The sequence below is a fragment of the Alligator sinensis genome, unplaced genomic scaffold (assembly GCF_000455745.1).
Source record: "Alligator sinensis unplaced genomic scaffold, ASM45574v1 scaffold545_1, whole genome shotgun sequence".
Lineage (NCBI taxonomy): Eukaryota > Metazoa > Chordata > Crocodylia > Alligatoridae > Alligator > Alligator sinensis.
The window spans coordinates 1,416,005-1,440,667 of record NW_005842209.1 but is presented as its reverse complement, the minus strand read 5'-3'; the positions used below and the strand labels follow the sequence as shown (position 1 = coordinate 1,440,667).

General features: G+C 44.1%; 1 long non-coding RNA gene across 1 annotated transcript in view; it reads left to right on the top strand.

Annotated features, from left to right (window-relative positions):
- Nucleotides 1-12,944: 12,944 nt before the first annotated feature.
- The window catches only part of LOC102386265, a 14,453-nt gene continuing 2,734 nt past the window's right edge, over nucleotides 12,945-24,663 (top strand). Inside the window, exons 1-3 of the long non-coding RNA XR_324205.2 lie at nucleotides 12,945-12,982; nucleotides 19,751-19,813; nucleotides 20,423-20,495. This is a non-coding gene — a long non-coding RNA (uncharacterized LOC102386265). The remainder of the gene's footprint in view (nucleotides 12,983-19,750; nucleotides 19,814-20,422; nucleotides 20,496-24,663) is intronic.

Genomic DNA, 24,663 nt, shown 5'->3' with positions numbered 1-24,663 from the left:
GCCAGTTCTTCTCTAAGCCAGATTGCATATAAACAAAAAAACTGGAGATACAGAAGAATTTTGCTTCTGAATTAGGAAAACCTAATACTGGAAGATAGGTATCATAGTGTTAGGGTAAAGAGGCAAGTCATAAGAACAAATGGCATCTTTAAGTGTATCAGCCTCTATTGAATAAAAAATGGACCCTAATAGATCTCTGAAATATATCACACATTACGAGGAAATAAATAAATCTAACATATCCAGACAAAACAGATTAAGCATAGGGTGCGCTTTTGCCAAATTACTCATGGATTTGGTCACAAATCTCTTCCATGAACATCACTATACACACTGCTCAAAATCTCTAATTTTGTTTAATAAAATGAAAAGGAATATAAGCCAAAGTGAGGACACTATTGAGCAAACATAACATAAATAAGGCAAAAAGGGCATTAAATTAACACATTAAAGGGCAAAGGCCCTGTAGCCATAGAATGATTACCAATAAAGTTAATATTTAGCAGCATTTACCCCATAGGGGTGTCTGTGATAATACCTATTTCCTATTGTAAGTCTAGAGAGAAACTACAATGTTCATGTAAGTGCCATTAATTTTAATGTGGACTATTCACATGCATCGAGTAACGCTCTTAATTTTTAAGCAGGAACTAAAAACATGCTTGTTTGCCAATGATTTCAATTATTAATGCATTTAACTAGTTACCGTGATAGCTTGTGTGTTAATATTTTATCAATGGTATTGTAATTGTACATTGGTCTCAGTTCTCTGAACTACTATAAAATGCATTTGTCCTTATATATAAAGCCAGACTCTGCCATGCAGAGGTGAAGTAGCACCTTACCATGCAAATTGCTCAGTTGAGTTCCATGACACTACTTTTGGGGTAAGGATGGCAGAAGTATGTCCTAGACGCACATTGTATTATGCAGAAGATCTATCCAACCAGAGACCTATAGTTCTGCAAATTCTTATTTTAGTTATTTTTTTTTCCCTTCCATGCCTCAAAATGCAGAATAATCTATTTAGTTAGAAAAGCATCTTTCATTTTAGGTAATCCCCCTCTTCAAAGCTATCTCATTTCTTAGATACTTTAAAAAATGCTTTTCGCTTTTTAGACAGCATTTTAGAATTTGTTCAGTTTATTCTTTTTAAAGAAAACAAACCCCAAACCCTCTCTGTATTTTCCCACAGCTGTCGAATGTATGCTCGCTATTTTCTGAGATGCTGTTCTCAACTGTGAGTGATAATGTCTGGTAACTCACTGAGGTGAAACATTGCCTTATTCAGAAAAATAATTTGGGCCACTGCTGTAGAAAATGAATGCTACATTCTTTACACAGAAAAAAGAGCATGGGATATGATTTCCTATATAAAGAATGCTCTTCTGCAATACATCAAACCTCTTTTCTCCTGTGTGTGCAAATGGACTCTCCTTTGTTACATGTAAGAGGGTGTATAACTCCAAAAGAGATGGAGTTAGATGAAAAAGAGCTATTCCAAACTCTACTGATTAAAATAAATGTGCTCATAAAAAAGACAGGAGAGTAAATTACTGCATCCCCAGAACAGCAGTAACTTATACACCAACAAGTTATTTTCAGGTTTGCCAGAGGAAATAATCTGCTATCAACAAGGGGTAATTGCCTGAGCAAACTCGTCTTTACATCTCTCACACACACTGTCACCTTGTGTAAAAAAAAGAAATACACCACATATCAATTCAGGAAAGATTTTTGAAACATTCCTTTAAAGGTTTCTTTTCTCTCAGCCACCTGAAAAGAGAGAACATATACACAGCTTGGAACATATCTAATCTCTGCTCTTTTCTTATCGCTGAATGGTATCCTAACACACCACAAAATTCATAACCGAAAAGCCTAGGGCAATATTAGAAAGGATCCATTTTAGATTGGAACAGAAATTCTAATCTGAGATTTACCTGTGGCTATCACAGGTGAAACAGGTTAGCTACAACACCCTTCAGGAATAAATGAAGGTACTATTAAACAAAAGAGTGTAAGACTTGATTTTTATGTTACTGTCGGGTAGCTATAAAGCTGGATGAGTACTAGAGCAAGTTTTCTGTGAACAGTTGCTCACTTTTTAATGAATTATGTTCATCTGGCCCAAACATTCATTTGACTGAGCTTTACTGGCACAGATATTCAGACAGCAATACCTCCTCCATGAATATTGGTAGAAATGGATTGAAGACTTGCTTGTGAATGCATGGGTACTCAAAGTATGCTTTCCCAATCAGGAAACAGAAACCATATCAAGTGTCAAACTCATCCAGTATAAATTAGCTAGCATAGCTCAACTAGTATGTTCAAGTTGTGTGTATGCATGTGTCCATAAGTATTGAGGCCTATGATCTTAAAATAATGATGAGGTCTATCATTAGGGAACACTGTAATTAAGGCTCCAGTGGGGGGAAAAGTAGGCTCCCTGCAGGCTCATTGGAGGCAATTTTAGACATTTTTCAGGGCGGGCTCTCCCACATCTCTGATTGGCTGAGGGAGCTTGCTATGGAGCTGATTACAGTGGCACACAGGTTGTTCTTCAGCTGTTTTAAGAAAGTAAAGCTCACCACTTATTGAACATCAACTTTTAAGTGCAGCTCACCACTTCAAATTCTTAATGAAACCATAATAAATAGACATGATTAAACAACAACTGAGCGCTGCTTTGCTCTGGTGCTGTGAGGGAGAGGAGGGGAATTTTCCCCCGCCCGTCTCTGCGAAGCAGGGCAGAGTGGGGCTTGGGAGACCCATGCTGAGTGCCTGCTCCCACAGCCAGGCATGGGGTTCAGGGGCTTCCCCCTGCCCAGCACAGGTCTCCCAAGCCCTGCTCTGCCTTGCTATATGGAGAAGTGGAGGGGGAAATTTCCCTCCACTGTCACATGGCAGCAAAGCACAGAAAATTAAGTGTAAGAAATAGGCACCCTTATATCTCAGCCAGCCTACTTAACATCTACACGCACATTACTGTGCATTAAAGAACACTCTAGGTCAATACTTGCATTTACAAGTACTAACCTACAGCAGCGTTAATTACTTTACTGTGGCCTAATAGGCAGCTCTGCAGTAAATGTCTTGTGCAGATGCACCCATTGAAACTTTTTTTTCTTAATAAGGTTTTATTTCAGTTGGAACAAAATCAGGCCAAATAACTCCAATCCATTTCAGGCATGCACATACTCTTGAAATATACTAAGATCTTTAATTTTCCAGATAAATGAACAGACCCAGTAATAATAATAATAATAAAAAATCCACAGGCAGAAAATGTTTACCACAGAAATCTAACAGATCTACAGAGGATTCTGGACCCACTGAAATGGATTTGGGTATATTTCTAATTTTTTTTTAATAAAACTCTTTATTGTAGTAAATATATTAACATATAATGAATTGCTGCAAGCAAAATAAGGGAATAAATACAAACTGCACTTCATAAATCTACTAGATACAAAAAATCATGGACTCAATATAGACATTGGATTTATGACACATTACAACCTGCCTGACATCTGATTCACCAGGTACCAGCCAGACCTGACCTCTAACACTTTTTTGCTGCCCCCACTTCCTCCCCTCCCATCCTTTTCTGCCCTTTGTCTTCCTAAAGGAAGGTAAGTGATCCAGCTGCCTGTACCTTTGATTTAGCTGACTGCTTGTTTGTTTGGTGGGGGGTGTCCTCTGAGAAGCTGGAAGTGAGTGTTAATTGTTCATTGCTGTGGGATTGCTGCTTGGCCCTGAGTCAGCCCTGGCCCAGAAGGGTATAAAAGGAGACTCCCCAGGCAACCAGGGAACCTGTGACCAGGGAGCCAGCAAACAGGGACTGTCAGCAGGGGAGCAGTTCACAGGTGTGTTCGTGGGTAGGAGTACACAAGAACTTCTGACAGAGACTTCAGGTAACTGAATGAGGAGGGGAGCTACTATGAGGGTGGGTGACATGGAGTGCAGTCAGGGACCCTGCTCTGCTCTGGCCTGGAGCTCCTATGAGGCCTCCACCCAGACAGGCCCTTTGGATGGGTCAGCAGTGCAGTGCCCTGGCCCCCTGTGTGAAGGGGTTGCCTGATGGGACCTCTGAGGCCTGGGGGTAGTGTGGGGGCCAGGGGTTCCCTTGCCTGTCCCACATGTGCCAGGAATGAGGCTCTGGAGGGGCAGGTGAGGGAACTCCAGGCTGAGGTGAGCAGGTTGTGGGGGATCAGGGCTGTAGAGGATGAGATTGATGGATACTTTCATTCTCTGCAGGACCAGACACCTAGCACAGAGACATCACGGGGGAGTCCCAAGACAGCTGAATGGAGGATGGTCACCTCTAGAGCTAGACAGCGTGCAGCTGTGATTGCTTTCCCAATGCAACTGGGGAACAGATACAAAACCCTGGCAGCACTGGAGGATGATGCAGCAGAGGAAGCCTTAGGGAAGTCACATCCGCAACAAACATCAGACAGGCTGAGCGACAACTGAGCAGCCAGAGAAAGATGCTGGGTCATCGTGGTGGGTGACTCCCTCCTGAGAGGCATGGAGGACTGTTGACTGGATCCCACGGCATGGGAGGTTTGCTGCCTACCTGGAGCCAAGATCTGGTGAGGATTCCTGACCTCATCTGGCCCTCTGATTACTATTCCATGGTCCTCGTCCATGTGGGCACAAATGATGTGGCCAAGAGTAGTCCCATGTCATGAGTGACTACAGGGCTCTGGGGGCCAGGTTTAGGAAGTAGGGGGCACAGGTGGTCTTCTCATCCATCCTCCTGGCCAGCGGTCACCATCAGCATCAGAACACCTACATCAGGGAAGTTAACCTGCAGTTTCAGAGTTGGTGCCATCATGTGGGTTTTGGCTTCTACAACCATGATCCTCACTTCCATGAGAGAGGCATCCTGGGATGAGATGGTCTTTATCTCTCTTCTAAAAGTAAGAGTCTGTTCTCTTACAGTTTGGCTGATCTTCTTTGAAGGGCTTTAAACTAGGTTTGTCAGGGGACGGGGAAGCAGAGATTAAGGAGAACCTAGGATCAGTGAGCCATGAGCAACACACTGGATCAGCCCAGGTAAGCACCAAGGGGCCCAAAAGACATCAGGACAGGGGGGTACCAGGGTCACCCATTGTGGGGCTTAAATGTCTAGGAGCATGGGGAACAAGCAGGAGGAACTTGCATTCTTGCTTGCAAGCAACAACTTGGACCTGGTTGGACTAACTGAAACCTGATGGGACCCTACTTGTGACTGGGCAGTAGGAATTGAGGGTTACAGGTTGTACAGATGGGATAAAGTGGGGAAAAAAAGGTGGCGGGGTATGGCTGTCTATGTTAAGGAACAATATACATTCTCTATAATAAAGATGGACCAAACTGAGGTACTGTGGGTCAGGATACAAGAGGGTCAGGGGGAAGGGACTTGGTAGTGGGGGTGAAGGGATTTGGTAGTGGGGGTGTACTATAGACTTCCACATCAGGAGGATGAGCTAGACCTGGAATTCTCCAGACAGCTCTCAGAGGCCGTACAGTCGAGAGATATGGTTGTCATGGGTGACCTAAACTATCCTGACATCTGCTGGAAGGAGCAGTCAGCCAAATCTAACACTCGCATGGGTTCTTAACCTGCATACAGGACCTCCATCTAATGCAAGAGGTATACTATCCCACTAGGGGAAACACCTTGCTGGACTAGGTGTTAGCTACAGGGGATGACCTGGTGGGGAATCTGCAGGTACAAAGTAACCTAGGGGATAGTGACCATTGATTGATTGAATTCACTATCCAGTGTAGGGTGCGTAAATTAACCAGCAGGGCTGAAGTGCTAGACTTCAGAAAAGCTAACTTTAGTGTGCTTAGGAGATCAGTTAGTTAGGCATTAAAGCTCAAGAGCATTGGTGAAATGGGGGTCTAGGAAGGGTGGTCATTCCTCAAGGGAGCGATCCTATGGGCACAGCCGGAGACAATCCCATTATGAATAAAAGGGGGAAAAGGGACCAAGAAGCCATCTTGGCTGAACAGCGAAGTCCAGGAAAACCTAACTGCAGATAAAGAGGCATACAGGCTATGGAAACAGGGGGTAGCTACCAAGGAGGAGTATACCTCCCTGGCTCGCACTTGCAGGGAATCAGTTAGGAAGGTCAAAGCAGGATTAGAACTTCAGCTGGTGACAAAAATTAAGGAAAACATAAAGTTCAGGTATATAGGGAGCAAAAGGGAGGTGCAGGGTAGCATAGGACCCCTATAGGACAAATTAGGTCAATTGATGACAGAGAGGAGGGACAAGGCTCTTCAATGAGTTCTTTGCATCTGTATTCCTAGACATAGACCAAGACAAATCTCCCAATTGGATCATAGGTAGACACAGGAGGGACACCAGCTGACCAATTGTTAGCGCAGACTTAGTGAAGGGGCACTTGGGAGGGCTGGATGTGTTCAAATCAGCAGGCCTGGATGAGCTTCGTCCAAGGGTGCTGAAGGAATTGGCCAGTGTCATAGCAGAGCCTCTGGCACTGCTGTTTGAGCACTCATGGTGCTCCGGTTAGGTCCCAGAGGACTGGAAAAGAGCCAATGTGATCCCTATTTTCAAGAAGTGGGGGAGGGAGGAACCAGGAAACCATAGGCCAGTTAGTCTCACCTTTATCCTTGGGAAAACTGGAAAAAATCATTAAGAATCACATTTGTGGGAGCCCAACAGGGGAAATAATGCTGAAAGGAAATCAGTAGATTCATCACAGGTAGATCCTGCCTGATTAACCTTGTTTCTTTTTATGACCAGGTCACAAAATGCTTAGATGCAGGAGTCGAGGTAGATGTCATCTACCTAGACTTTAAGAAGGCCTTTAGTATGATATGTCATTCTGTTCTCGTAAGTAAACTGACAGGCTGTGATGTAGATGATTACACGTTAAGGTGGGTGCAAATTGGCTTAGGCATTGCACCCAGAGAGTGGTGGTAGATGGGTTGATATTGACTTGGAAAGATGTGTGCAGTGGAGTCCCGCAAGTCTTGGTCCTTGGACCGGTGCTATTCAATGTCTTCATCAGTGACTTGGACTAGGGCATGGAGAGCACTCTGTCCAAGTTCACAGATGATACCAAATTGTGGGGCAAAGTTGACACACTGAAGGGTAGGGAATGGATCCAGGCAGATCTAGACAGGTTGGAAAAATGGGCAGAATGAAATAGAAAGCAGTTCAACAAAGACAAGTGCAAAGTGCTGCACCTGGGCAAAAAGAACCACCAACACACTTACAGGCTGGAGGATGACCTTCTCAGCAGCACAGCAGCAGAAAGGGATCTTGGAGGCATAATTGACTTTGAGATGAACATGAGTCATCAACGTGATGATCAACAAGGCTAACCGCACTTTTTCATGCATTAGCAGATGCATGACGAACAGGTCAAGGGAGGTGATGCTTCCCTTTTTCGCTGCACTGGTTAGGTCACAGTTGGAGTAGTGTGTTCAGATTTGGGTGCCACATTTCAAGAGGGATGCAGAGACTCTTGAGAGGGTTCAGAGGAGGGCCACTCATATGGTCAGGGGCCTGCAGGCAAGGCCCTACAAGGAGAGACCGAGGGACCTAGATCTCTTCAACCTTCGCAAGAGTAGGCTGAGAGGTGATCTTGTGTTTGCCTATAAATGCATCAGGGGAGGGCAGCAGGGAATAGGAGATGCTCTGTTTACTAGGGCACCCCATGGAGTAACTAGGAACAGTGGCCACAAATTGACGGAGAGCAGATTTAGGTTGGACATTAGAAAGAACTTCTTCACAGTAGGCTGTCAGGCTTCAAAGGGCTGCCAGGCTCTGGAATGGGCTTTTAAGAGAGGTGGCGTTCTCTCCTACTCTGGGGGTCTTCAAGACAAGACTGGACAAGCACCTCGCTGGGGTCATCTGGCCCCGCAGCTCTTTCCTGCCCAGGATAGGGGGTTTGACTCAATGACCTACTGAGGTCCCTTCCAACCCTAACATCTATGAATCTATAATTTCCAGCTATTTTCTTTTTCATAGCCTCTTTTTTTACCTTGAATTACTACTACTGTAGAGTCTCCCTTACTCACCCTAGTCCTTTTCCCCCTACCCCTGATTTTTTCCCCCCTCCTTCCCTCTTCTACCTTTTGTTTTCCTAATTTCTTCCTATTTAAATTCTCACTGACCTCCTGTCACACTTTTAGCATCTTTCAATCCTTGGAGTCTCAGAACAGCAGAGACTTCTTATGCCTGAAGAAGGGTGATTGCACCCGAAAGCTTGCAAATAACTTTTTTCCAACTACTCAGTTGATCTAATAAAAGATATCATATCTACCCAAAGAATCTTGCCTGCCAATCAACATCAATCTTCTTTCATAGAATAATAAATCTATACCAAATTTCAGAGACAAATGCATATTGCATGCAAAATGACAGGAATACTTTCAGAACTGGAAAAAAGATGGAAAATGTCTTTCAGGATGGAGAATCTACAATCTAATCCACAAATGAAATAAAATGAAGAAATATCATGCAAATACAAATATCTTTCAACTTTTATTAGTGTTTGACAATCACAAGGGGTTTTGCCATTCATGCTGGGAGGTGCACTGATGGTGATTCTTGGAAGTGAGCATTGCTTTGTTCCACCTTAACATTGAAACTGAAACCCACAGAATTAAACCATTGGAACATTCTTTTCAGATTAGTAGGAAGAAAAAACCCCAGACACTTTAGCTGGGGAAAAACAGCAGGGTGAGGAAACCAGAACAGGATTTATCAGTTAAAAAATTGCAAAACTTACTTGCTGACTTTGTTTTAGTTATCTAGCCAAAAAATTTAGACATATAAAGTAACAGGCATAGCTACAAATGAAGGACGTCATGTTTTAGCATGCTGCAAAATAATGAATACCATTACAATTTACTTTATATGGTACCTTCATACTTCACTCTTTAACAAAAATTCCACTCAACTTCTGCAAAATGCTAGCTAATACCAGAAGGCATCTACTGTGGGGAAGAAGTCAGATAATTGAAAAACCAGCCTGTATAAACTCTAGATTACTACAGAATAGCATCATATTACAACTGCCATAAGTAGTAATAGTTTGTACTCAGAAGCTTATGCTCTGTGATGAATCAGATTCTGTCTTGTCAGCAGCCTTTGGAGCATACAGGGAGCATTTATTACTATTATGGGTGTTAGAGACCCGTGAGAATGCCAGGGGTATTAACATATTTCCTATGCCATGTGTGTGATGTACAGTACCACAATCTCTTCCTAAAGAATATCTATGAGATTTGGTTTGATGAAACCCATACCCACTATGCTTAATGATACAATGATTTGTGTGCGCTGAAGGGCTATGCTTAACACAGCACACCTGTTTTTGCATAGTTGTCCACAGTTATTCACTCCTTTCATGCTGTTTTCTGTAAAATATAATTCTAAGTGATATTCTAATTACTATGGCTTTTTATTGACTAGTTAAATTTCTGAAAATTATTATATATAAAATACATGATACACAAGAATTTGGGTTAGATGCATTATTAATGAATGGCAAAGCCATGAATGCACCATATCCAAACGTGTGCCAATAAAATGTTGACCTTTTAGCATACTGCAATTATTCTACAGTTGTCATGTCACATAATGCCCTTCAAAAAAAGTTTGAGAAAGTTTTTAGTATTTTATCAGAACTACCATATTTTCTCAAATATAAGATGACCCTGAATATAAGATGATCCCCAATAATTAGATTCTATATAAGGAAAATTTATAAACGTGTTATAATTTTCCAGGTATAGAATCTAATTATTAGAGATTTGCCTTAAATTTGTCCCCTTCCCACTACTACAGAAGGGGAAATAAATCTGGGGGATCAGGTAGCCCCCTTTCCCTGTACCCTCCCAACTTCTCCCCACTACAGCCTCTTCCCGCCCCTCTCCTTAGTGTCAGACCCTGTGCTCCCTGAGCACATGGAAGTGAGAGGCAAATTTGAAAACACTGACCTTGAAATAAACACACCTAATTTGTATATAGCCAAATGATTATATGTATCTATAACTTTTAGTTCATTCAGAATTGATACATTTTATCTTTTTTGAAACTGATGAATGTTTTAGCACAGGTATTCCATAAACACACTTTTAAACAGCACGTTTATGCCTACTTATATATAGTACAAACTGAGCATATCCAGATGTGCTCCTGACTGCACAGTACCCAGTGGCACGCAGGTTGTTTTAGACTCAACTGTGCAGTAGCTTGTTGCTACTGTGCAGTAGTGGCAGCATCACAGTTAGTGCCTACTGATGTTATGTCACTGTAGCTTGTCACTATGGCAATGTAGCATCTCATATAGACATGCCCATTATGCACGATATCAGTCCAAAGCCAAACATCTCATGATTTACCATATAGTTAATTGGGCTGGGCCCCAGCATAGGAAACAGCATTTCAAACCATGGTGACCCCATAGCTCAGCATTACTCAGTATGTGTGTGTACTCCAGATTACCCCCTTCTCCCTCGCCTCACCCCATCCCTCAACAGGATCCATGTGCTAATCATCCCCGCTCATGACTGGAGCCACGTGTTCTTGGCAAGAGCCTTGAGATCCTCCAAAAATTTATATGCAGATGAGGCACAGGGCAACCTGATCCAGCTCTACTTCATAGAGGGTAGGGCCACACTAATCATATATGACAGGCTGAGAGGGGGAGAAACAGAGTGATTCTGGATGAACTATTTGGGGTCCCATTTGATGATGTTTGCTAGATATTTAAGGCTGGTTAAGAAAAAAGAATGATTGCAAATGGGAATGAAAGGCACAGCTCAACTGTGGGAAGGAAGAGGAAGTAAATATGTATGCAGCGTAGTAGCCCACCATGACTTGAAGAAGAGTCAGCACTGATGGGGAGTGCATGCAATCGGTACTACCATATATCTTTTCCAGATAGACTGTACTAACCTATCTTTGTGGTAGGTTCCCATCAGTATGTTTGCCTAATAGGGGTCTTATGTTTTATAGTCATACTGAGTGTTGGCTGCATTTTATCGTTTTCATAGCTGGTTTCTACTTCTGAGTGTATGCTGCTTTTGGGAATAGTTTAGTTATAGGCAATTTGTTTAATGAGGTTTCCTTATATGCAAATGTAAGAGAGACTTTCCCCTCCCTCCCCATGGTAATTGGAAGAAAAAGAATCTCATCTTGTATTTGAGTAAATATGGTATATTCTGCCTCTCTTTGCCAGGGACCATCTTTACCAGCAGTCTGTTCAAAGTGTGGAGGGAACTTTTAAGTCTTATAGATTTTTTTGTGTAAAACCTCTAAAATATCGTTCCTACTATACCTATAGCTCTCATTCAGCCTCCCATCATTTAATTTCTAGTTCATTGCAACACTTTCTTTTGGCCTTGACAAATGCAATCTTGCCTCTTGCATATGCATTCTCAAAATAATTCCTGTTGCTTGTCATTTTGATCATATTACTCCTCTCTTTGAATCCCTCCATAGGCTTTCTCTTTTCTATCATGTGAACAAGCCACAAGCTTTCAACTTCAAGGTCCTTCATGCCTTATTCCCATCCTACTTATCATTTATTCAGCTTCAAGTGCTTGATTGTCACCTCTGATGAGCCCATAATACACATTTGTTACATTTTCAAGCAAGAACCTTTACATTTTCTTCCATGTTGTCTCTCATACTTGGAAACAGCTCTCTGTAAAGATCTCCACTGCTACACTCTCTCCTTAAACACTCTTTTACCATGACACTGATAAAAAAGCCTAAACATCTTGACTTCTATTGTCATGTTGTCACTTCTGTGGACACGTGGCATGATTACTATGGAGTTAACTAACTTTCCAGCAAAAGTGATATGGCTACACAATGCACAGTTATGCTATGGAGTAAGTATTTATTATATGGTACAATTACCTTGAAAAAAACAAACAGACATGTAGTAAATTTATCTCAGTGTATCACAGATGAGGTGCTGGGTGTAACCTATTCTAGTCAATTTTGCCAATTTCAATAGGCTTTTTTTGTTGTAAATAGGCACTGGAAACCCTAAGCAAAGGAGTGTTTGAACTTCCACTCCTCTCAGAAGCTTAGTTGCCTGACTCATGAGGGGGTGAAAATTACATGCTTTCACCTCAAGAGGTAGTCCCTGCCCTCTTCCAAGGGCAGAAATGTAACTGACATTATAGTGATGGTACCCATCTTTTGCATAATGGTTGGGTGTGTGGCAGTGCACTGTGTGCACCTGCCACTTGCAAGCAGTGGGTTGCATGTGGGGTGCATGGACCCCGGCCCCATTGAAAGGGGGACAGCGACGAGAGGAGCCCGAGAGGGGCCATACATTGAGCCCGGTGGTAGGCAAGCACAGTAATAGGCATTGAGGGGGGCAGGGTCCTGCGGTGGTCAGCCCAAAGGAGATAGTACCCTCGACTGGCCCAAGCTGGGGCCAGGACCATGAGGGTTAAAAGGGCCGGGGGCCCACCGCAAAGGACACCCAAGAGCCGGGGGCCTGGGGTCCCGACTGGCCTGGAGGTGGGCCAGGGCAAGAGGCCGAAGGTTCCGGGGGAACCACACCCAAGAGGGGAAGATAGCTTCAGGAAAGGGGATAGCAGGATGGTGAGCCCAGTTAAAAGAGGATAGCAGTGCATGGGGCCTAAAAGACCGGAGGCTTGAGAACATGGGGAGTCCCAGTGTGAGGGGGCAGCAATGAGGAGTCCCAATGTGAGGGGGTGGCGATGAGGAGCCCCAGTGTGAGGGGGCGGCGGCATTGAGGAGCCCCAGTGTGAGGGGGCAGTGATGATTTAAGGGGGGAGGTGTGTGGCAGAGCACAGGGTGTGTCTGCCACTTTAAGGGCCTGGAGCTGGCAGCCTCCAGGTGCCTGACGAGGGCAGCCATTTTGAGGCATGGGCTGCCTATATAAACAGGGCAGTTTGGCTGCAGGAGGAGGCAGCAACATTGCCTGGCTGTAGGGCTGCTGTGAATGACCTGGAGGTAAGGGGGAGCTGCAAGGGGTTGGTAAGGAGGCTCCTGGTCCTGGGCATTACCTGAAACTGCACCCTGCCGGGAGCGGGTAGCCTGGTGGGGCTCTCAGTGGCATGGGAGCCCCCAGGAAATGCCAGGCCAGTTATCACCCCGGTGAAAGGTGGGTTGGGGCGCCTTTACCCCTAGCTCCCACCACTGGGTGGGTAACCCTGTTTGTGGAGGGGCCCAGAGGGTGGACCCCGAGAGAGTGAATGAGTACTGGGCGTGGTGCTGTGGTTGCCCCTGGGAGAAGAGGAGTAGTGGCACGGTGAGGCCCGGAGACAGAGTGTGGGGCTAGAGACCCAGCCCAAAGGAGAGAGTACCCTTGACTGGCCCAAGCTGGGGCCAGGACCAGGAGGGTCAAAAGGGCCAGGGGCCCACCGTGAGGGATGCCCAAGAGCTGGGGGCCTGGTGTTCCGACTGGCCTGGAGGTGGGCCAGGGCTAGTAGCCGAAGGTCCCGGGGGGATCACGCCCGGGAGGGGAAAGTAGCTTCGGGGGGGCTAGGTAGCATGGATGATGGCGGAGAGACCGCCTGATCGGAAGGATCATAGAGGGGTCCTGTATGAAAGATTCTGGGGCCCAGTGTGGGGCCGGTGATTATGTGAACACCATGATGCCATCTGTGAGGCTTGGGCTGCAGTATTGGGGAGGTAGGAGCCGCAGAGAGCACCCCCTGGCATTGGGGCACTAAAATGGGTAGCCTCCCGCTTAATTGACATCTTAATTGAATCAATTAACACCAAGGCGTGGTGGACGAGATAGGCGGGCGGTTGCCCACAAGACAGGGGGCGGGCCCTGGAGGTCAGCCCCGAGGAGGCCCCCTTGTCACAGGGTGGTTAGAGCACTTACTAAGGAAGTGAGTGATGTGGATTCAAGTGATCTTCAGCCTGAGTAGTTTCAAATGCAAGTTCCCATCTCCTGCAAGAGTGCCCAGTCATGAAGTTACAGAATAAGCAGGAGGGTACATGATCTGGGTGAAGCTGGGCAACTAAGACTGAAAGACTCTTGGGGTCATAAGGAAGGAAGAGGGCCATAAATCTGTAGTCCAGTGTGGGAGGGCAGTGCCCTGGGTTCTAGCCTTAGATACCAAACCTGTTTATGCCATCCAGGGCAAATGTTAAAACAACTAGGCTATTTTGCAAAAGTGGGCACCACTCAGACCCCATTATCTTCTAGTCATATTTTTGAGTGAATATCATTTTGGCTGATCTGCTTTTACTGGAACTGGGTGTGGGTTATGTATGTACGTAGTGGACCTAATGGGTCAGGCTTCCTGGGGTAGTTGAAGTACTTCCTTCCCTCAATTCTGGATTTCAAGAGGGCTTAGACAGGAGTTAGATGGCTAGTTTCTCATAAGGAGTGCTTCTATGCACGCTTGTAACTTAAAATTTAGGCATCTTGGTAAAAGTATAAGCCATAACAAATTGATACATATAAGGGGATTTGTAGCTCCTAGGTCACGCTTAGTTTGGGTTACCTCTTGTGAGTAAGCATCCAAAATTCTGCCTAAAACCTGTTTAGGCCCCTGGTTCACCAATTTGGATCTGGTCCTATGATAATCCAGGCAATAAAAATCTCTATGTTAGAATGAAACAATTTCTCTGTGCAACTACATCCTTACTTTAAAGTCTGTTATCTCAGGTTCTTTGAAGGCATGGAACTGAGTGCTACATTCCAGTGGGCACATCTACACATTTATTCTTGCTTAACTAAATGCACACTAACTACATAGTGGCTAAGTACGGTTAGTCAAAAAGCCTGAGGCCGAATTCATTCAGTCTTTGCAGGTTAGTCTAAGCTGCAGAATTTGAACCAATAAACAAATGAACACATTCACTTTTGATTCAGGAAATACAGCCACATGCCTTCAGTGGCTCAAGCCAGAAGTTGGGGGGTGCTAGAACATGCCTGCCAGACACTCCAAGGCTTTTTCCCCCTCCCTGCTGAAGTAGAGGGGGTGTGGCCAGGCCCCATCCCATGCTATGCCTGGGCAGAGGGGGAGGAGGGAAGTTAGTAGCTTTTATGATTTCAATGCTTGAACAAGAATAGCTCCCTCTCTGAAAAACTATAAAATTGAAAATTATAAACACATCCTGGGCTGTGTGTTTGTTTATTCTTCCTACTGCTCCCAAAGTCTCTGGGATTTGCAGTCTAGCATCAAAGTGTCAGGACTCCACAGGGTTGCTCATCACTTCCTCTTCTTGCTTTTGGGTGCCTCTGGGATTTGTAGGCCACAGTTGCAGCCAGGACTAAGTTTTTAGCAGGGCAGGGCAGCCCCGCATTCAGGGGAAGGTGAATTTAATCACCTCCCTGGCCCCAGACTCCAGCTGGGGTTTGCCTGGTGGGGAGCGGGGTGGCAGTGAGCCAGCCAGTGAGCCCACCCTCACTGCTCCAGCCGGAGAGCAGAGGGGCAGGGCCAGCCCTGTCCCTCTGGAGCAGACAGCACAGCACAGCACAGCACAGCCCAGTCCAGGGTTGGAAAGCATGCTGGGATGCTGGGGCATGGGCAACTGGTGCCACCTTTATTCAGGGGGGGGGGACATGCTCCCCCAGTGACCAGTCAATGATTGGGGGGGGAGGGGTTCCCCCTGTGGCCAAACTCACCGAATGGGGGTGGGGGGGAAAGGTCCTCTGCAGCTGATTGTGCTGACCGGGAAGCAGCCACGGTGCTCCTGGAAGTCGCTGTGGCGCTTCATCCCACACTCCCATTCCCTGGCCAATGCTCACAGGGGAGTGTGCTCGCCCGGCCTTGAACATCTTGTCCTGTGCTTCCCTGGTTCAGGTGTTCACCGGGATCAGCCCTGCCGTTGCAGGTGGTCTTACGGGAGGTCTTCACACGTGCCACAAATCACCCCCTTCTCTCCTGCCACGACTTTGAATCTCTTCCAGTGGGAGAGCTTAGTACGGTGCGGTTACCTTCGTTAGACACCTGCTCCTTCAGAGGTCTTCCGTGAGGCTCCACGTCCCCACTACCTCACCCTATACCCAGCCTGGTGGGTCACTGTCGCTCTTGTGGCCGATCTCGTGCTCTGCAATCCCCGCTCACACCAGGTGCTCGGCTCGTCTTCCCGTTTTCCTTGTTTTCGCCCTTCCTCACCCTTTCTGACGTGGGGAAACACAAATACTCTCTCTAGCCAAAGAAAAGAACCAACAAACACAAGAAAACCACCACCAACACCATGCCTCCTTGGGGACCCTAGATAGCCCCTCCACATTCCTATTCACTCAACAGGGTCCTCTCCAGATTGCCCAGCCCTGCGGCTTGGTCCCTACCGCCCTGGCTACCGCTACTCTCCCTTGGCCTCCAAAAGTTATGACCCTCTCTCTGGGTCTTCACCACTCTGCAGCCCTCCTTTTGGGATTTCACAGCCCTGTAGCCCTCTCTCTGGGTCTTCCCAGTATAGCCGCCCTCTCTCTCTGAGTCTTTCCAATATGGCTCCTCCCCTTTTGGTGTCTCTCCATGCGCCCTCAGTCCCTCCACCGTCCCACCTGCTTGGGCGTTGTAAGGAGGATCAGCGTTTTCTCCTCCGTGGAAACTACTGGTCCCGGGGGTTTTCCAGGTTTCTTACTTATTCTCTACCTTGCTCATCACCGGAACTCCTGTTCCTGGTGCTGGTTTGTCTTTACTGCTGCTGCCGACCTTTCCCTTGCAGCCTGAGGCGTCGGCTCCTCCTCTACTGGTGATCGTTGCCTCTTGCTCAGTCCCGCACTTCTGGCCCTCTCCAACGGCTGGGGCTCCAACCAATATCTGCCCCCCGGCCTCTGTGCGCCATAATTTTTATTTCTGCTGGCCGGCAATCACTGCTGATGTCACCCGCTGGCCGCAGCTGAATGAAGGCACAGCTAATAACCCGTGCAGGCTTTCCCTGTTGCTCCTGTTTTGCTTCAAGTCCTGCTGCGGGTAAATTTTCTTTTTTTACTTTTGTTTTTCCTATTGCTTCCCCCATTTCCTGGCCTTGGGGCTCCTTCCTTGGGCTTTGGGGTCTTCCCTGTTTGTCTCTCCCTGTGACAGGGAGCACCAGTGCTCCTGCCTGCCCCCACCTGCCCATCACTTAAGCAGGGAGTACGGCCTGTCAGGGAGTGTGCCAGTGCTCTCAGGGGGTGCATGTGCACCCCTGTGCACCCTGTGCATGTTGCCACTGTGCTGGGGGACTCTGATTTCAGATTGAACCAGGAAGGGGTCTGGGACAGAAGTTTCATAAACTGGTTTGACTCAAATCGGTTAAGTCCAATACTACATTCAACCAAGTCCATTTTGAAGTTTCTGATTACTTAAACCAGTTTATGTGCAACTTTGTTCCTAGCCTTACTGCGCAGTAGTGCCAATGCATGTTTTTTTAGTGACACTTACTGTGCAGTAGCTTAATGCTACTGTGCAGTATTGTAGTAGCATGGTTTTTGCCCAGCATGCTATTGCACAGAATTAGGCTGCTGCGCATTAAGTGTCCTGCTTAGATATGCCTAGTGGGAAGCAAATTTCCAATAAGCCACAGAATTAAGCTCCTGTTTCTAGCACCAAAGTGACATGAGATATAAGACTTTTCATTTGTGACTCTTGGACTCTTTTCATTTGTGACACTTTCATTTCCTTTTTTCCTCTTGGAAAGGCTTATTCATCCAGGATTGGAATGTTTATGTTCTGGGCCTCAGATAGGAGAATTTTTTGAGGGAAATTGGGAGATTCAGTGGAGGGATAGGAGTGGGGAGGATACATTTCCTTAGTATGTGCATCAAGTTAAAAATATTTGAAGTACCTGGAAGCTGTTCAGAGATTTGGAGGACTTGAGTGTGTTCAAAATCATTTGATTAGTGGGCAGAGGGCAAGTTGAGCATGCTTGATAAACAAATTAATCACAACTTATCAGCTATATCACCTTCAAGTATCTGACAGTGCATATATGTTAACATATACCTTCTTTGAAAGATATATGTACAACCAGTTACTAAAAAGCACATAGTTTTATATGACTTCTAAACTTATGTGAAGAACTAGTGTTAGACATTTGTGCCCTAAAAAGGGCTACATTAACATGTCTTTATTGCTTCTAGTTTGAGAGTGAGCATGAACAGAACAAGCAGCTGGTTCTGCATGATGCCTCATAGACATACCTAGATAGCACTTGCGTCTACACTACTCGCTTACAATGAAAAGCAGTGCCATGCAAAGATGTTGCATGTTTGCTAACTCCTGAACCAGAAGCAGTATAGCTGTGTTTATGCAGGGCCACATATGAGCTAATTAGTATCACTGAGAAGCAGAGTTTAGAGGCTGTGTGCAGGGCTAGGCTAACATGGCTAAGCTGCTTCCACATCAGGAGTGAGGGCACAGCAACTCAACGTGCACTTTGAGTATCTTATATGTTGAATATTTGCATAGGTCACATAACACACATGGCTTTAGTTGTGTGCTTCCCACCTTTGCTGTTTAATAGAACATGGAAGCAGAAGACGTAAATAGCCTTTTGATGGTATTCAGTAGGGGTGTGCGAAGTGGGTCACATTTGATTTGAATTTGGCCTGAATTGGGGACAGTGATTTGATTCGTTGATTCAGATCGCTGTCCCAAATTTGATTTGGCTGAATCCGAATCTGGGGATTCGATGCTGATTCTGAGAATTAGCAATTCAGCCATAGACACAGCTTTAACTGTGGTTTTTTTGTTTTTTGTTTTTATATACCTCGAGGTAACAGCATGGCTTGTGAATGCTGGGGTGGATGGAGCATCCCACAGGAGTGTGGGGGCCCCACCCCCATGTGCTCGGTGGTGAACCCTTCCAATCCACTTTTGGGTCCACTAGGGAGCACATGGGGGGGACGACCCCTATGCCCTCCCCTGGCTTGGTGAGTGGTTGTGGGGGGACCCCGGGTGCCTCCCCCAGACCCAGGAGGCACCAGTTGCTAAGCCGGGGGGGGGGGGGGGAAGCCGGGGGGGGGGGGGCACAGGCCCCCCGCACACTCCCTGGCAGAACTGGAAGTGGACTGGAAGTGCTTCTGGTCCACTTCTGGGTCTGCTGCCAAGTGTGCTGGGGAGCCCTGGTGCTCCTGTGGGACACTTCATATGCCCCAACATAGCAGTATTCATGAGTCTCCTGCTACCTAGAGGTATGTAGAAAAAACATTTAAAGCTGTGTCTATGTCCAATTCTCTCAATCTTTCCAAATGTCTCTGAATTGATTCAGAGGGTTCTGGTTTGATTCAGAGAGACTAAAGTGTCTCCTGATTTGATTCAGATTTGGAGATATTGCCGCCGAATAGAATCAGTGACTGAAGCTTTGCACAGCCCTAGTATTCAGTACTTGTGGGGTCAATCAGTCAAGTATATTTGAATATAGACTAAGCAGTTAAGATGTAGACTGAAAAGTCACAATACTGTGTGAGGATGACTAGATGTACCATGTCTATTGAATACCTTGGTGCTTGAAGACACCTGCACATTCATACTTTCTAACTTATTAATTTAGTCTTTTTCAGTCTTGAAACTTAAAGCATCACTAATATCAGGCAGGAAGGAAATCAAATTCATGAAGAACTGAAGTAAACATCTGCTTATAATTTAAAAAGCACACATGAACTCTAAAGAAACCTTTTAGAATACAAGGCCAGTGCACAATACTCTGATTTTTGCATCTATTTTAAGCAAAGCTAGGGATATAAATTAAAAAAAGAAATACTGCTAAAAAAGACTTTTATGGTTATTTATCTAGGTTCTAACCCACCTGAAATGATTTTATCCCCAGGCTTGCCTCAGGCCAAAACAATGTGACGTGAGCTAAAGATGACCATAACCCCACATTCCTAAAGTAAGTTCTATTTATAAAACATATATCATAAACATATATTACAAAAATATTACCGCCAGGAAAAATCAATGAAATAAAATCTAAAAAATAAAAAACTGTGCATTATAAAAAGAGACTGCCACAATATGAGAGGAAACCTACAGTTTAACATATACATAATATACATCACATAAAAGCTATTAATCCAATTTAACAACATTCAATGCATTTGTGCTAAGAAACTACTAAAAAGCACTAAATTGAATTTACAGAGATGAATAAAAAGCACAATTACCAACTAGACTTGGGAGATTCCAGTTGGTAAATGAGACTGTGAAATTGCCTTGTGTTTAAAAGAGTATTAATGGCTATGCTAGCACTTGACTAATATTTTATGGTGTAGACGTTACTAAATTAAAGCCTTTGCATGTCTTCCTGTAGAGTCATTTAGTTATACTTAGAATACTTATTTTCTTTTAAACACAGTTAACAGTTTGCTGCTGCATTAAAAATTCTTGATTTTGCTTTTTTCAAAGCTGGGACTATGCAGATGCTATTTCCTTCTCTTATTGTTTACTTCAAGTCAGGGTGGTAGTAAAATAACTCTGATTGTGAACTCCCACTTTACAGGTGCTGGCAAATACCATCCTTTGGCAGGCAGGTAGCATTAAGTGTTGATAGACCCAAAGGAAAACACATTGAGGTATGCCATATTATATAACATGATTATGTGTTATAGTGTGCTAGCTATATGAGAAGGAGTAGTGTAAACGATGGATTGAATTCTAGCTTGATGAACTGTAGGGCATAACATTTCCTCCCTGGTTCTGGCTTCTATCCATGGCTGAAACCATTGAGATCCCTCTCCACAGGTGGCACGCCTGCTACATACTCAGTAATAACCATTACTCAACTATCCTCAGATGAGTACACTTTTCTGAAGGCATACATAAAATGATGATATCATCAACAATCTCTAACATGGTCATAAATTAATGTTCTATTAATACTTTTAAAGCAATTAGCCATACAGGAACCACTATGTTTGGAACAATGGAAAAGCACTGATATTTTTATGTGGTGATACCTCCAGCCTAGTAGCAGAATCATCTTTGAATTATCACACAGCAGCATTATTAATTTTTTTTTAGGGCAGATGTGCAAATCTGACCTGACCTATGAAAAAAATTCTTCTTGTACACAATTACACTGTTTCTAAAACTACTGTGAAATTCAGGTACTAAAAATGAAGTCATATATAGGAATTCTTTCAATTTCTGAGTAAAATTTTTTAAAATTACCTGTATGTTATATTTTAAAGCTTATCAATATTTTTCTAATGACAACATTAAGAAACTTTTGAGTTAGTGTAGTTTTTAATTATTTTTTCAATTAAAGTTTCTATTTAATTAAGATATGATATCTTAGGAGCTTATGCCCAAGGGCAGATCCATGAGGGGTGCAGTTGCACCTCCCACTTTGATTCCTCTTTACCCAAAGTTTAAAATCAACTGCCTAGAAGCAGCAGCAGCATTTCTATTCAGGCAAAAATTGACTTCATATCTCATTAAAATCTACCTGATTCTTTCCAAATACTTAATTCCACAGGTGTTAATGACCCTCTCTCCTTTTTAACGGTCTTGATGTTCTACTAATCAAGTTATCCTTTCTTCAGCAATTCTGGTATTTGTTAGCTGATCTTGGTAATGTAGCTTCTACGTAACCAGATGGCAGACTTTTAACTCTAGCTAAAAAAAAAAATAACTCAGTTAAACTTAGGCATGGAAATAACTTTTAGTGAAGCATTTGATACATTGCCAACATGTTCAAGAAGGCTAGATTTTCTTGTACAAAAAGATGTACACTTAACTCTAATTACTACAGGGCTAATGAAACACTATCTTTTCATTATTTTTGCCTAGTTTATTGTGTTTTTATACATAACAGCAAGTTAGGGCTATATTACACTGTTTAAAATCAATGCAGAAACAGATACAATTGTGTTGCAATGTGCTCTAAGTCCCCAGAATATTAGTAATGAATCTCATTTCTTTTTAACTGGGGAAAACTGTGTGTTGTGTTATATGGGTTGATGCACCACACCATCTGCACCCCCTTTTTCAAACTCCTGGATTGGCCCATGCTTATACCACTTTTCAGCTAAAACTTGATGTTAATTAAGCCATGATTCTGCAGTACGGTATTCACTGGCAGATTGCACTGAGGAAAAATGTAGGATCATAAGAAAGTAGGACTAGAAGGGCCCTCACAAAGTCATGTAGGCCAGCCCCCTGCTCAAGGCAGGATCATCCCTGACTAGACCATCCCAGCAAAGTGACTGTGTAACCTGCTCTTGAAAACTTCCAACTATGAAGGTTCCACAGTTTCTCTAGGTAGCCTGTTCAGATGCTTGACCACCCTCAGAGTCAGAAAGTTCCTCCTAATCTCCAACCTAAATTTCCCCTGCTGAAACTTGAGGACATAGCTCTTGGTCCTGTTCCCTATGGCCAGAGACAAAAACCTATTTCCATCTTTTCTGGAATTGTCCTTCAGGTATTTGAAGACTGTTAACAACCCCCTCTTCCCCCCCCCCCCCAATCTTTAGTCTTCTTTCCGCCAGACCCTAGTTCTTTCAGTCTTTCCTCATTTGTTTTGCCTCCCAGGCCCCTAAATATTTCTGTTGCTCTGCACTGTATTATTTCCAAATTATCCATGTCTTTCTTGAAATGAGGGGTCCAAAAGCAGACACAGTACTCCAGGTGAGGTCTCACCAGTGCTGAATAGAATGGAAGAATCACTTCCCTTGACTTGCAAGTGACACTCCTGCTAATACAATCCTGCATGCTGATGGCCTTTTTTTTTTTTTTTTTGCAACCCGATCACGCTGTTGGCTTATATTTGGCTTATCATCTAGTGTAACCACCAGGTCCTTTTCTGAAGTACTGCAGCCTAACTAGTTATTTCCCCTCTGTATTTTTGCATGCAATTATTCTGTTTCAAGTGCAGGACTTTACATTTGTCCTTGCTGAATCTCATCTGATTGACTGTGAACCATTTCTCTGGTCTATCTAGGTCATGCTCACTTGTAGCTCTATCCTCTAGAGTGTCTATAAGTCCACCTAACTTGGTGTTGTCTACAAATTCATTAAGTATGCACCCAATCCTCTTGTCCAAATCTTTAATGAAGATATTAAAAAAAATACCAGACCCAGCACTTAAGGAACCACACTTCATGCCACCTCCCAATTAGATATTGAGCCATTGATAACTACTTGTTGAACACAATGATTGTCACAATACTGTCAGCTATTCTGTATTTCCTTAGCTTGTGGTTAATGGGAGTATTGTGGGAGAGAATGTCAAAAGCCTTGCTGAGTCAAGGTATATCACACCTCTCCCCATCCACAGAGCCTGTCACCTTATCATACAAGGAAATCAGGTTGGTCAGACATGACTTGCTCTTGGTGAATCCATGCTGGCTGTTCCTGATCACCTTGGTATCCTTTAGATGCTTCCTATAGATTCCTTTAATTGTGGCCAAAGGTTAAATTCTTAATATGGCTATACAGAGGTGTTGCAGTCAAATGTACAAAATTGAAAACTGCTTGAATGAAGAGTCTCTTCTCAAATAATTCTGCATAGTGAATAAATATTTTTTGGATAATTTTAATGGAATTTAAAGGCACTTTTTAGACCATAGAAAGGCACACAGAAAATAAAAAAAGAAAATTCATTTGAATGTTATATGAGCCACATGATAGTCTCTGAACAGGACTTGAAGAAAAAGGAAAATCCACCATGATGCACTGAGTTGTTATTGCTAACGGAAGCATAGCTATTCTACAGCATTGGTCTCAAATGGGGAAACACGGCAGGAGGTTGACAAAGTGATCCTTTTGCATGCTGGGGAAATGATCCCTGATGAATGCCCAAATTCAGTTTGAAACATCAAAAGTGCCAATACTTGGAGCATTTGAAGCATCAATTACAAATATATTACAAGAATCTATATGCTCAAAGATGCTGTTACGTGAAGCATATCCTCCCTATAGCCCAGAAGAGAGGAATTAAATTGTGCAATACTAGTTAGAAACAGAATGAACATCCAAATCCTTACTACTGAAAAGGATACAAAAAAAAAAAAAAAGGGACCAGGGAACAAAAAATAGGCTTTGACTTTTCACAGGCTTTGCCTACACTCAAGCATAAATGTTATTCAGCTATTGGTAGCAAGCAGTGGATATACTTCCAATTAATTGCACATGTAGACAATAGACTGGCAAACATCACACCCGAGTTTATTGCTCCTGGGTACCACATTTGAATGTGTGCCTGGGACTGCAGCACACTGATCTGGGTCTGAGCAGCTCCAGTTGGCAGGAGGCCCAGGGGTCAACCTGCCAGCTCAGAGCTGCTCTGACTTGGCTGGGGCATGAGGTGCTCCAGCATAGGGCTAGGTGGCAGGCAGCCCCCTGCACTGAAGCACCAGCCAGCCTCATCAGCATCTGCACATGCATTGCTGAGCATTAAAGCTCTTCCATAGGGTAGTACTTATTTACAAGTACTAACCTGCAGTGGAGTTTGTTAGTTTACTGCAGCCTAATAGGGCCACACATGTAGATGCTGAGACATTTACTGTGGAGCTAATTAGTCAACTCAATGTCTCATGTAGCTGCGCCCAGTGTTCTGATTCCTGAGCTATAGAAGACTGTAAACTAGATTCAGAACTAATTGCGTTTCAGTACTGATTCCTAACATGTAGAAGAAGGCAAGATAGATTTTTAACTGTGTTTATATGAACTTGGATAATTAACTAAGATCTATACTATAGGTGGGGCCAGTAGTTACACTTCCCATTATTAAAATTTCTT